The sequence below is a fragment of the Phascolarctos cinereus genome, unplaced genomic scaffold, assembly GCF_003287225.1.
Source record: "Phascolarctos cinereus isolate Bilbo 61053 unplaced genomic scaffold, phaCin_HiC Scaffold_726;HRSCAF=1367, whole genome shotgun sequence".
NCBI lineage: Eukaryota > Metazoa > Chordata > Mammalia > Diprotodontia > Phascolarctidae > Phascolarctos > Phascolarctos cinereus.
Window position 1 is genome coordinate 425,649,639 of NW_027556098.1, and position 12,118 is coordinate 425,661,756.

A 12,118-nucleotide genomic window follows, 5' to 3' on the forward strand; every position below is an offset into this window, starting at 1 on the left:
AGAGATTCTGTTTTGCAATCATCTGCCTGAAGCCACCTCTGTTTCATACTGAAAGGCAGGTATCAGACTGGATTGCAGACAGTTTTCTCCAGGGCAGTTCCTCTAACTTCCATTGGGAGGATGTGTTTGTGTTCAGGCTTTTATTGTTTGTCTGTGTCTGTGTTCTTCAATAAGGGGGGGAGGCTCCCTTTTGGGTTGTTGTTTGCAGCCAGACAGCCAAAGGCTGTAGCAGGACTCTGAAAAGTTGCCTTCTTTCTCCCCCTCTCCCTCCCCAGGTAACAGCAGCTTCAAAGGAGTGTGTGGATGGGAGAGGGAAAGAGAGAAGAATACTTTATTATTTAGGTTATATGGTTGGTAGAGGGCAAGTTGGGAAGGATTTTTGAAGTGTCAGGTCAGAATTAGAAAGGAATGAGATATGTACAGGTTTTAAGGGGATTTTAAATCATTAGAAAGAAAGGCAAGGAAGTTTAAGCATGTAGGAGAGAGAAGTGTGTGTGTAGAAAATTTGAACGGAATATGGTTTAGTTGCATGGTGTGAGTGGAGGTTTTGAAAGTGAGAAGGTTTTGGGACTTTTGCATGAATAATAGTCTCTCTCTCTCTCTGCATTCTAACTCTGGCCAAGTTTGAGTGTGGAGACAAAGAGAAAAGTTCTTCTGTACCAGAACATAGACAACTGGTATATGTGCTGAGGACTGCGGCTTGCTGGGTTTAGGTGATGTTTCCCCAGCAGCCCCAACTCATCCAAATTGGTAAAAATGTGATGTTTTCAATTTCAGGACTTGTTACACTGTTTTGCACTTAGGTACATTGCAGGAAACTCAGACGAGTGGATTGTTTTGAGTGCATAGTAAGGGAAGTTTGAGGAGAGATGGAGGGAATTATGTCCACCCACCTTTCAGGTTAGATCCCCGGATGAGTCCTTTTAAAGATTGGTCATTATGGGAAAGAAAAAGCAATCAGAATACTGGTCCAGTACATTTCTAAACTTAACAAAGGTATTGCATTTGGGAATATATTTTTGTCTACCCCTCCAAAACTAAATAAATAAATAGGGGAGAATGAATGGGTTAGAATAAACTTCCAAATTTTATTTGCTTTTAAGGGGAAGTTTCACCTATAATTCTTATCAAATCTGTGTAAACGTTTCCTGTGTTGTGAAATTCCTTAGTAAATGAGAATCCTTGAGATAAAAACTGAGTAAATTTTTAAAGGTTTGATAATATTTGTTATTGTGGTAATGTTCTTCACGCATTATAAAAACTGAATTTTTTTCTCCGTTTTTGAGTAAGGAACTTTGTGATGTCTAGGAATTCTGTAACAACTAGGAATTTAGTTTGTTATGGCACTTTGGGAAGTTATTTATGTTACTTGAGGACATTTTGCATCAACTTAGTTTTAATGAATTCCATTTTTAAAGGTTTATTTTTACTTTAAGGTAGAAAGGAAAGATACTATCACTTTAAAAATTTCCAACAAATGTTCTTCATAAAAGTCTAGTGATTATTCTTAACATCAGGATAAATTTTAATCTGTTTTTAAAGAAGGGTTTATAGCTAAAACAATTTGACTATCACTTCTGAAAGTTATAAGATTGTTAACTAAGTTATTTGAAGTTACTGTTTTAATGTTACAACCTAGAATTGTTAATTGATTGCTGTGGGAAAAGGAGGGAATTGGGTAAAAGCCTTATCCAGATTGGTTCTGCCCATTCAAAACAGTCCTCCTTGGGATAATGAAGTCGACAGGCAGGGGCACCATAATTAGCCCCTCCCTGGGGTATTATAAGGCAATTCCCCTTACTTTGTAAACTTGCCCCAGTCCCTGAGAAATTTTAAAAAAAAATCTGTGTGAGCAACGTCATCTGCTTTGAGAACAGAACTTGTCTGGAGTTCCTAAACAATGAACTTGGCTTTCTGAGAAGTTACAAGTTTATGTATGGTAGATAGAAATGATTTCTAATGATTGGCTTTTACACCAGGACAAGTTTAAATGTTAAGTGCAATCTCTTATGTATGTGAGTCCTGGTAAATCTTTATTACTTATTGCAATTCCATGGGAGTATATTAACTGTATCTGGATTTAAGCTATGGTTAGTGAAACTTGCTGCATGAGGTAAAAGGCTCTTGTGAATAACTAATTTTGTTTTGAGTTTCAATATGGGTATCTGAGAGAAATGCCACAAGCTACTATCGGGTAGAGATCTGCATCTGGGAAAAAGCTGTGAGGACAATCTAGGATGGTATCCTCCTGGCTCAGTTTCCCCATTGTGTTCTTTTGAGAAGGAATGTTTCCCACTTGACTATTTCTGAGTCTGGCTATGATGTGGAATTGATACTGCATGATTGGAGAACTGTGACTGTTACCTGAATTCAAACAGAGCTAAGGATTTTCTATCCCGTCATATTTGGATGTCACATGTCCCTGCCTTTTTCCTTTTATAGTAGATTTCTCTGATCAGAGCAAGTGGTCAGTAAAAAATATTAGCACAATATAAGTATGTGAGATCTTGCTGTTTTGATCTGAATTTGTGGTTATCCCATGGCCTAAGTATACAATCAGTGTTTGAATTTATCATATGTAAAAAATTCAATTTCTGAAAGTATAATTAGAGAAGAATAAACAAGCTTGTGAACAAGGACATAAATCCATCACCTTGTGAGGTTGAAGTTAGTAACCTCTTTGTTTTGTTTAAGGAATAGGATTCCAGCATAGTTATGTTAGTGAAGAGTAGTAAGGGCTTTTTTTGGTGTGTGTTAAATTAATGGGAAATCTAATATTATTTTTAATCTGGAATTAGAACACGTACAGAAATTTATACAAACTTCTGGAGACTCACCTCAAGATGTTCCCACTGTTTAAAGGAATTATTAGAGCAGTAGTATTTGTCTGTGGTCAGTCTCTTAGTATTGTGAGATTAAATGTGAGATTAAATTCTTATTATCTAGGATTTGTGATTTTGGGACAGACATTTACTATTGTTTTGAGCTTTGATTACCAGGGTACTTGTCTGAGTTGTCATAAAGCCAATAGTAGAATGGCATGTGCTGCAGGCTGATAACTGATAAAGGTGGAAGTCTGTGCCTGGGAAGACTTTTGAGGACAACCTTGGACACAGCCTAGATAGGATCTTCTTGACTCTATTTCCCAACGGTGCTATTTCCTTTCTGAACAGGAAAATCCCCACCTGATTAATCCCAAGCCCTGCTTTTAATATCCAGTGACTGCATGATTGCCTATCAGATATGACTCATGCCTGGAATCAAATGGAGCTAAGGAAGTTCTTTCCTTCTGATATGATATATGACCCTGTCCCTCTGGAACATCCCTGTGTTACCGTAATAGGATGCAAGTACATTCATGGCCACATAATAATAATATAGGGATAACATCCCCCTAAGGAGGAAATGTTTACACACAATAATAGACAAAGCTGTAATGTGATAGATGTCTAATTAAATAGGATAGCAAATTTTGAGAAAAGCAATAGGATTAGACTGATATGATTGGCTTCCAAGATGTATCTATCATGGCAATCCAAGCTTTAAGCATGTTTAGGTAGGAAGATCACAGTTTTGGATTTTTACACTAAGCCAGAGAAGCAGAGCTCCCTTTTTGAACTGCCTATGAATTAAACCAATTGTACATGAGCAAGGAACTTAATGTCAGTTAATACTGATTGTATTGATTCGTATGATTCCTGTCTAAGGTTTTCTTTGTTACCCTGATTACATGTAAATCTCTCTTTTCCAAACTAGTCTATTGTGAGCTCTCTGATTGGTTTAATCTGTACCTGACTTAATGTAATTATGCAATTTTGTGAATTATGAGTAAACTTTGTTGTATTGTTTGAACCTAGTCCTGTGTGACTGGGAAAACTGAACTATCTCTATGTGCCTTTAACTAAAGACTTATGAGGGATTCTGGAATACTTAGGAATTCAGTTTCCTTAATACTACTCTGGAATTTGTGTTATTTAAGAACTTTTGCACCAATTTAGTGAGGTTTTATGAACAAGAGTAGAAATGCATGCAAGCTTTTTAGGGCTCATTTTGGAAATGTTCCTTAGGCAATGTGACATCTTAGGGTACTATAGAACTGGGACTTGTGTTCCTGTGTGTGTTCCTATATAAGTTAAGGTTCTTTACAATTAGGTCAGGGGTTTGTGAGAATGTTATTTTGTTATTTGGGTAATATCATACTTGTTTAAAGTTGTGTTACAATTAATAATGTTAAAAGGGAAATGGCTTGTGGTTTATCTTGTCCATGTAATCAGAGAAACATGGCATGACTGAAACATTTAAGATCATATATGCACTGTGTTAAAATGGATTCTTTCATATATCTATGTATGCATTGGGGCCTGTGGATTAATGTAAGGTATGCATATTGTTGTTTGCTCTTGTTTACTATTTAGTGGGGGTTGGCAGTATGGGTCCGCTCTTATGGCAGTCCTCTTCCTTGGATGATTCCTTTGCCAAAAACTAAAAGGGGGGAGTAGGAACTCAGGGCAATGGCACTAATTCTTCCTTAACCAAGTTCCTGCAGGGACTCCAGAAAGAAAACACAGAGGCCACTACTGATCATACTTCTCTTGTGTTTGTTTGGTCCATGTTTACTAAATATTCTTGCCAGATTCCTTTCTTTTAGGGTCAGAGCCATCAACTTCCAGATGACTGTATACCAACCCAAGGTCTCTAGTCCACTGAACCTGGCATCAGCCAGGTTTTGAAGTTTGACCCTCGAACGGGACTCAGAGAGGCAGGGACAGCTCTACGCCCTTGCCAGCAGGAAGCAGTTTCAGAAGCAGAGACCTTGCCCCTTTCACCAAAAGAATTTGGTTCCTATTTGTTGAGGGGGAATGATGGGGGCGGGGCCCAAACCAAGATCTTTGCTCTTTGCCTCAAAGGGAATCTGACTCCCAGGCCCCAGACCCTCATCTCCCTTTGAAAGCCTTAGCCTTACCTTTTAATCTTATTCAGATCTGGCTCCCTTTTGTCTATAGACCCCAGAAAGGCCTTCCTTTATCTCCTTTTGAAAGTCCTAGCCCCACCTTGATTTTGTGCAGATGCCTTTCAAACTTCTGCCTTCCTGTTCCTCCATTATCTATTCCCATTCTCTATTCAATCTCTCTTGACCCCCCTGCATTTCCCTATTCTCCCTACCCCTCCCTGTTTCACATGCCCCCACCTACTTGCCCATCCCCCCTTTCCCTTGGTTCTCCTTCCCTTTTCCTCTGGCTCCTAGTAGGACCCCTCAGGGAGATCCTCCTCACCCCTTGATTATGAGACTGCTCAGAAGCATCCATAGCGTTGTCAACTCCACCTGGCCTGACCTAGGACCTAGCTGCTGGCTGTGTATGGATGCACAACCCCCATACTATGTGGGAGTGGCAGTTAATGGTTCTGTTTCCCATAGCCCAGACTCGGAAAATTGTCGGTGGGAACAACCTAAGTTGACCCTGGGGATGTCCAAGGAAAAGGTACCTGTCTTACCTCATCCACCACATCCCTGAAAACTTCTCCTTACTCTCCTGTCTGTAATAGTACTGTGGTTGTTCCCCAATCCTCCTCCTCTTTTTATTCAGTGCCATCCGGCACTTGGTGGGCCTGTCTGGATGGGATCACACAGTGTGTCTCTGCTGTGGTGTTCCTAAAAGAATCTGAGCCTCTATGTATATTAGTCTCCATTATCCCCAGGGTCTCCCTTCTTCAGGGCCCGGAGGGTTGGGAGTACTTCACTCATGAGGGCAGTGTGTCCTACTGAAGCAAGCGAGCCGTTCCCCTCCTCATCCCTATCCTCAGTGGGGTTGGGGTTAGTGGGATCAACTGCTGTAGGTACCGCTGCCCTAGTCCGAGGAGAGGCCAGTTACCAGGAACTTAGTGCTCAGGTCAACGTAGACCTCAGTCATCTGGAGCACTCTATATCCCAACTGGAGAGACAGGTCAACTCCTTGGCAGAGATGGTTCTGCAGAACCGGAGGGGTTTGGACTTATTGTTTCTCAGGCAAGGTGGCCTTTGTGCTGCCCTAGGGGAGGCCTGCTGTTTCTATACCAACAACTCAGGTGTAGTTCAGGAGCAGCTTTCCCTAGTATGGAAAAATATTTCAGAGAGACAGAGGGAATGAGAAGGGAAGGAAAATTGGTACCAGAGCCTGTTTCGGACTTCCCCATGGTTAACCATTCTTATTTCTGCCTTAGCCGGGCCTTTGCTCCTCCATACTATAGCCCTAATTCTTGACCCTTGTCTAGTTAATCGGCTCCTTGACTTTGTTAGATCCCGTATTAATTTAATTAAGTTACTGTTGGTTAGAGATCCCTGTTATCAGACCCTGGTGTCTGCCTTCTTTGAACCTTATAATGAGGCAGCCCCCCACCACGTCAATGACATGGTACAGAAAAAAAGTGTGGAATGTAATGCAGAACATTATTTTACCATTTAGGTAGTAGAACCCTTTAGGCCATGGAAAACTCCAAATTCCTTAGCAAGACCCTTATCTGGCTGCTCAGGCCACAGCCCTGAGATCATATCTCTGGAAGCCTCCATTGTGAGAAAGTTTGCACAGCATTATCATATCTAGATAGAGGGAGAGGGGTGTCCTCGACCAGCCCCCCAAAAGAAAATAAAGAAAATAAAAAAAAACTCTTCCTCTTGCCAGACTTCAAAGATCCATCCCCCTCCCTGTCCTGTATACTCCCTATATAAACCCTGGCTCAACCCCTGATGAGGGCTGCTTGATTTGGATGTGAATATCCCTGGCAGCCGCGTGCTAATATAATAAAGTCCACAATTTAAATTAGCCTGGGTGGTCAAGTCACTAATTTCTCAGTATAATAATATATATATAAATTTAAAATTGTGCTAAGGTCACTTTTGTAGGAGAATGGACAGAAAGCTGGCTCCTACAAGAAGACAAGAAGAAGATGCTGAGATGCTGTATTGGAGATGGCTGGAACAAATACCAAGGACCAGAGTACTTCATTGATGATATTCCCTGCCACACAGCTGTAGAAGAAAAGACTTTTTGAATCTTAAAGGGACAATTGCATTATTATTGTTTTCTTTTGGGTCTCTGTATCTGTTTTATGAAGGGGCTGCCCCCTTGATCTGTCAATGCCTATATTTACAGGGGTGATATGAAAAGAGAGCTGAGAAGAATTTGAATTCAGATTTAATGTAAAAGGTGCCAAGTGTCAAAGCTATCATAAGAATGATAATTTCTATATGTGATTATATGGAAACGCAATTGATGTTATCTTAAGTTTCTTGTTAGTATTACAAAAGTTATTACTGTTTCTAAAGTGTATTGTATTTCTAAAAACACTTAGATTTTAACATTTGAAGGGAATTATTCTATTCCCACTGTGTCTCCCCTTTATGCAGGACTCGCTGTCTCATTTTGGTTAAGATAGAAGAGAAGGAAATCAAGCTGATGGTTTTGAAAAGCCACCCTGATGGTTACTAAGATTTAGTGGGATGTGAGAAGTCTTCAGAGAGTATAGGAAAAAAAGAGGAGGGATTGAATGGGATGTCCCAGTGAAGACTTCTTAAGGTAATTAAGGTAATGAGTTCAGAAGGTAGGATAGGGTTAAGAATAGATTTCTGTGAGTATTTTTTTTTAGTGACATATATCAGTAGTTAAAATTTCTCCAGTGTTTAAGCCTTAACCTACTTTTTAATCTTATTCAGATGCGTCTTTGCACCTAAAAAGAATCTTGCTCCAGAAAACCCTTAAAATCCTTATCTACTCCCCTTATCTCCCTTTGACAGAATCTTACTCAGATGCCTTCCAGTTCCCAGCATTGTCTGGTCAATCCCTAAGACCTTCCAGAACAATTGTAAATTCTCTTTATGGTAGACTAGCTCCACAGTACAAAGTCTAGCCTAACTGCGCGTCTTTTTATTGCTTCTTTGACATTATCTCAGCAAACTAAGACATATGGAGGTGTATGCTATGTCCTTTGTCCTGTGTTAGAGTCTGGCTGGTGAGATTGTGAGCCGAGTTAATGGACAGCTGTGAGGGAGGGGGAGCTGAGTCTTCAGGGTTATATAAAGCTGACTTCTACCTCTGTGGGGTAGTCTACCCTCATCAGAGCTTACTGATGGAGGGACACCCAAATCTCGAGATTGGAAATATTAATAATAATAATTATAGCTATAATAAATTAACTTTCTCTTTCTCCTTGGACACCTGCTTTTTGTTTTATTTTTCATTTGAATGGCATCCCACACAAAGCCAAATATGTCCGATGAAATATGTAAGATTTTTTCAACACTGTAACCACTCTTCCAGCTAAATTCATAATTTCACAGCATTTTGATCAAAAGAAAAGTTCATTTTCTAAGGTTTCAATTGCATATCCTTCTAGAAATCATTTTTCAAATAAAAGCATAACTTATATGATAGTTTCTTCCATAACCTCAAATAAGAAAAATTTGAAAAATAATAACATAAACAGTGTTACAGTTTTAAGACATGAAACAAAGTTGCCAGTTACATAACATCAGTTCAGTTGATTATTTTAGAATTATCTTAGATATAAAAGGCGCTTCATCCATTTATCCCTTTGACCCTATATACCCTATATACTGATTTATTCAGAGAGTACAATAGAGTAATTTTCATCCAGTTACATTTAATTCTCATTTTTTTCACCTCCTACACACATCACCTTCTTCAATGCCAAATTTTAAGTGCATTTTACATTAACAGTGGATCTACCCTTAGAGTCAAACATCTCAGTTATCATCCTGGGATCTGACTTTAAATAAGCCCCATTCTAATTTAAGTCAGGAGAAACCTGCTAACCCAGCTGACAGCATTTTGTGAGCTACCTCCATTTTGAAAATAAACTGTTTTGCCCTGAATCACTTGCTTGCCTGGAAATCTCCAGGTTGCCACTTCCTTGCTCTCCCCCTCCCACCTCCTAAAGTCCCGAATCTTTCCTTCAATAAGGAATCAGGTGGTAGAGTGATGGGGGAGGAGGAGCTGTCAGAAATGACCAGACTGGTGGGTGGTGGCCCAGGTGAAATAAGAGCCCTGGGATGGAGTTTGGAGGCCTGGGAGGAGCCTAGGGCAGGAGAGGGCTCATCTTAGTGGCCAACCCATTCCATGTGAGGGCAGGGCTTAGGCAGGAAAGGCAGACTGGGTCTTGAGCTGCTGGCCCAGGGTGTGATTGGAGGAAAGGGCAGCTGCTAGTTTTATTTATAAGTTCAGTGGGTTTCTTACTTTCAATTCTATTAATTTTTCTTTGATTTTCAGAATTTCCAATTTGGTATATAATGAGTAGGAGTTTTCAATTTGTTCTTTTTTTAATTGCATATCCAATTCATTGATCCGTTCTTTCTTTATATGATTGATGAAAGTGTTTACATATATATAAAACTTCCCCCAAGTACTGCTTTGGCTACTTCCTCTAAATGCTATGTCATCTCTTTGTTGTCTTAAGAGTTTCAGGAATCATCTCCCATGTAGGAATACAAACAGTTGAACCTTATGGAATCTCTTCTGTTTTCTCTTTCCTGTTTACCTTTTGATGCTTCTCTTGGGTCTTGTATTTGAAGAGATTTTGTTCAGCACTGTTCTCTTCATTAGGAAAGCTTGATCATCCTCCATTTATTGGATGTCCACTTTTGTCCCCAAAGGATTTTACTCAGTTTTTCTGGGTATGTGATACTTGGTTGTCATCCTACTTAATCTGTCTTGCTGAATATCATTCCACACCCTCTGATTTTTTTTTCTGGTAATGTAAAAGCTGCTCAATTTTGTGTTAACCTGTCTGTGGTTCCATGAGATTTGTATTGCTGCTTTCTGGCTGCTTGCATTCTTTTCCCCTTGACCTGGGAGCTCTGGAATTTGGCTATAATATTTCTGACAGTTTTCATTGTGGGATCTTTTTTCAGAAGGTGATTGGTGGATTCTTTGAATTTCTATTTTACCTTCTCGCTATAGACATCAGGGCAGTTTTCCCTGATAATTTCTTTGCCAAGAAAATACCAGATGGGATCATGGAGGCTCAGACATGACTGAAACAACTGAACAACATTAACATCCACATAGAATGTCTCAAAGAGTGTGGTCTAATTCTAATTTCCTTCCCGTTTCCCAGTTTTTTACTTCCACATCTGAGAGATTTCAGCATTGATCTAATCTTTAACTTCAACCTACCTAAAATTGGCAAGACAGCTTCAGGAGCAACCAGGAAACCTCCAGGCTCTCTTCACACAGTGTACTGACCTTTTATAGGAAAACCAGGTAGCAGGGGACCCTGTCTCTTGGACACAAGAGACCAGCACTTTTCCCCTTTAGTAACTGATAAATGGTCCAAACCCAGCCCACTGAGGAATGAAGTTATTCCCTTGGATTGGGGACTCAGAGTGGCCAGGGGAATTGTCCTTACCCATGGAGAACAGATTCTGCACATTCTCCAGCATGACCTACTTGTACAACTCCTTGTGAAGATGGTCCAAGAGGCCCCACTTCTCCTAGGTGAAGTCCACAGCCACATCCCGGAATGTAACCAGCTCCTAAACCATCAAAAGTCAAAAGATTTAGAACTGAGACTCCAGGATTCCTGTAGTCTAACCCTTGTCACATGAGAGAAGGAAACTGAAGCACAGGAAGGGGATTTACACAAAGGTGGTACCCTTGAGGACTGTCAGAGTCAACACTTGAAAGCATCTTCATCAAGAGCCCAACAGGTTTAACACTGAGAAAAACATTTGATATGGTGAGTTGGAATGTAGTTGAGAAATGTCTTACTATGGAGTGTGTCTCCCTATGGAATGTGAACAAAAGTTTATATTCTACCTGTGAGGGAGGAGGTTCTATGGTAGAGACAGACAAAAGATGATCTCCAATTTCTGTCTTCTCAGAACTGATACATGTGATTTGTTATAAAGAAAATTCTGTGGGAAGGTTCTAAGAAGCTGGCAAGCACAGTGTATTTAGTGGGGGTTCATGAATTTATGTGTGATTACAGGAGATGAAAGAAAAAGAACAGATCTAGTTCATTTCCTGAGAGGCTGAAATAAAGTCTTATCTAGATAAAACATGAAAAGAATTTTAGAGACATATTAATTACAGTTTGTACTGAACTAAGGGCTATGAGACTTTCCAGGCAAGGCAAGAAGAGTAATCTGTTGTTACAAGGGGCTTGAGGCTGCTGTGGGTACAATGTGTCATGGCCAAAACATCTTATGCCTTCACTTTATGATTGTTTCATTTGTCAATAACATATATTTCTTCACTATAATATTTAGTTACACACTTGGTCATTTGTGTTGTTCATTCTGCTCCAAGTGAACCAAAATGACATCTCTATGTCAGGGTCAAGGTACAGTGTCTCTGACCATGGATGATCAGACTAATAAAGCCCAGAAGGCTGCACCACAGATTGGGCACAAATGCTCCATGTGAACATTTGGGGTAGAGATGGCTCTGAATTTGCACATCTCACCATTCTTTTGAGCTACTGCCATTGTGCTTTGCTCACATGGCACAGCACATTCTTTCATGTGGGCACACCATGCTGACTGGACCTTTGCCAGTGTCTCCCATGACTCACAATTGATTACAAAGTTCTTCAGAGAGATCTTGGGAATGTTCATGTATCACTTATTCTGACCGCCTTGTGAGTGTCTTCTTTGCATGAGATCTCTGTAAAATAGTCTTTTAGGCAAAAGTTGTTTTGGCATTTGAACAACGCAGCCAGCATATCAGAGATATGCCCTCTGCAGCAGAGTGTGAATTCTTCGCAGTCTAATTTGAGGGAAGGACCTCAGTGCCCAGGACTTTATATTGCCAGGTGATCTTCAGAATCTTCCTAAGACAATTCACACTGCAGATATTCAGTTTCCTGGCATGGCACTAGTATACAGTCCAGGTTTCACTGGCGTACAACAATGAGGTCAGCACGAGAGCTCTGTAGGTCTTCAGTTTGGTGTGCAGTCTAATCCCTCTTCTCTCCCACATTTGTCTTAGCAGCCTCCCAAGCAATGAGCTATCTCTGGCAAAGCAGGTGGTCAACTCTTAAAATCAGTTGTCTTATATATGAAATAATCTGAAGTACAAAAGTTGCCAGTGAATAATGATCTAATTGTAACAGTTTACAGGTTACC

The 12,118-nt window shown here is 40.1% G+C and overlaps 1 protein-coding gene and 1 long non-coding RNA gene across 2 annotated transcripts in view; one reads left to right on the plus strand and one right to left on the minus strand.

Moving 5' to 3' along the window:
* Positions 1 to 12,118, plus strand: part of LOC110197754 (uncharacterized) — a 420,263-nt gene that overhangs the window by 317,053 nt on the left and 91,092 nt on the right.
* LOC144454442 (uncharacterized) overlaps positions 1 to 12,118 on the minus strand; it is a 351,830-nt gene that overhangs the window by 202,338 nt on the left and 137,374 nt on the right. Inside the window, exon 2 of the long non-coding RNA XR_013482814.1 lies at positions 4,933 to 5,020. This is a non-coding gene — a long non-coding RNA (uncharacterized LOC144454442). The remainder of the gene's footprint in view (positions 1 to 4,932; positions 5,021 to 12,118) is intronic.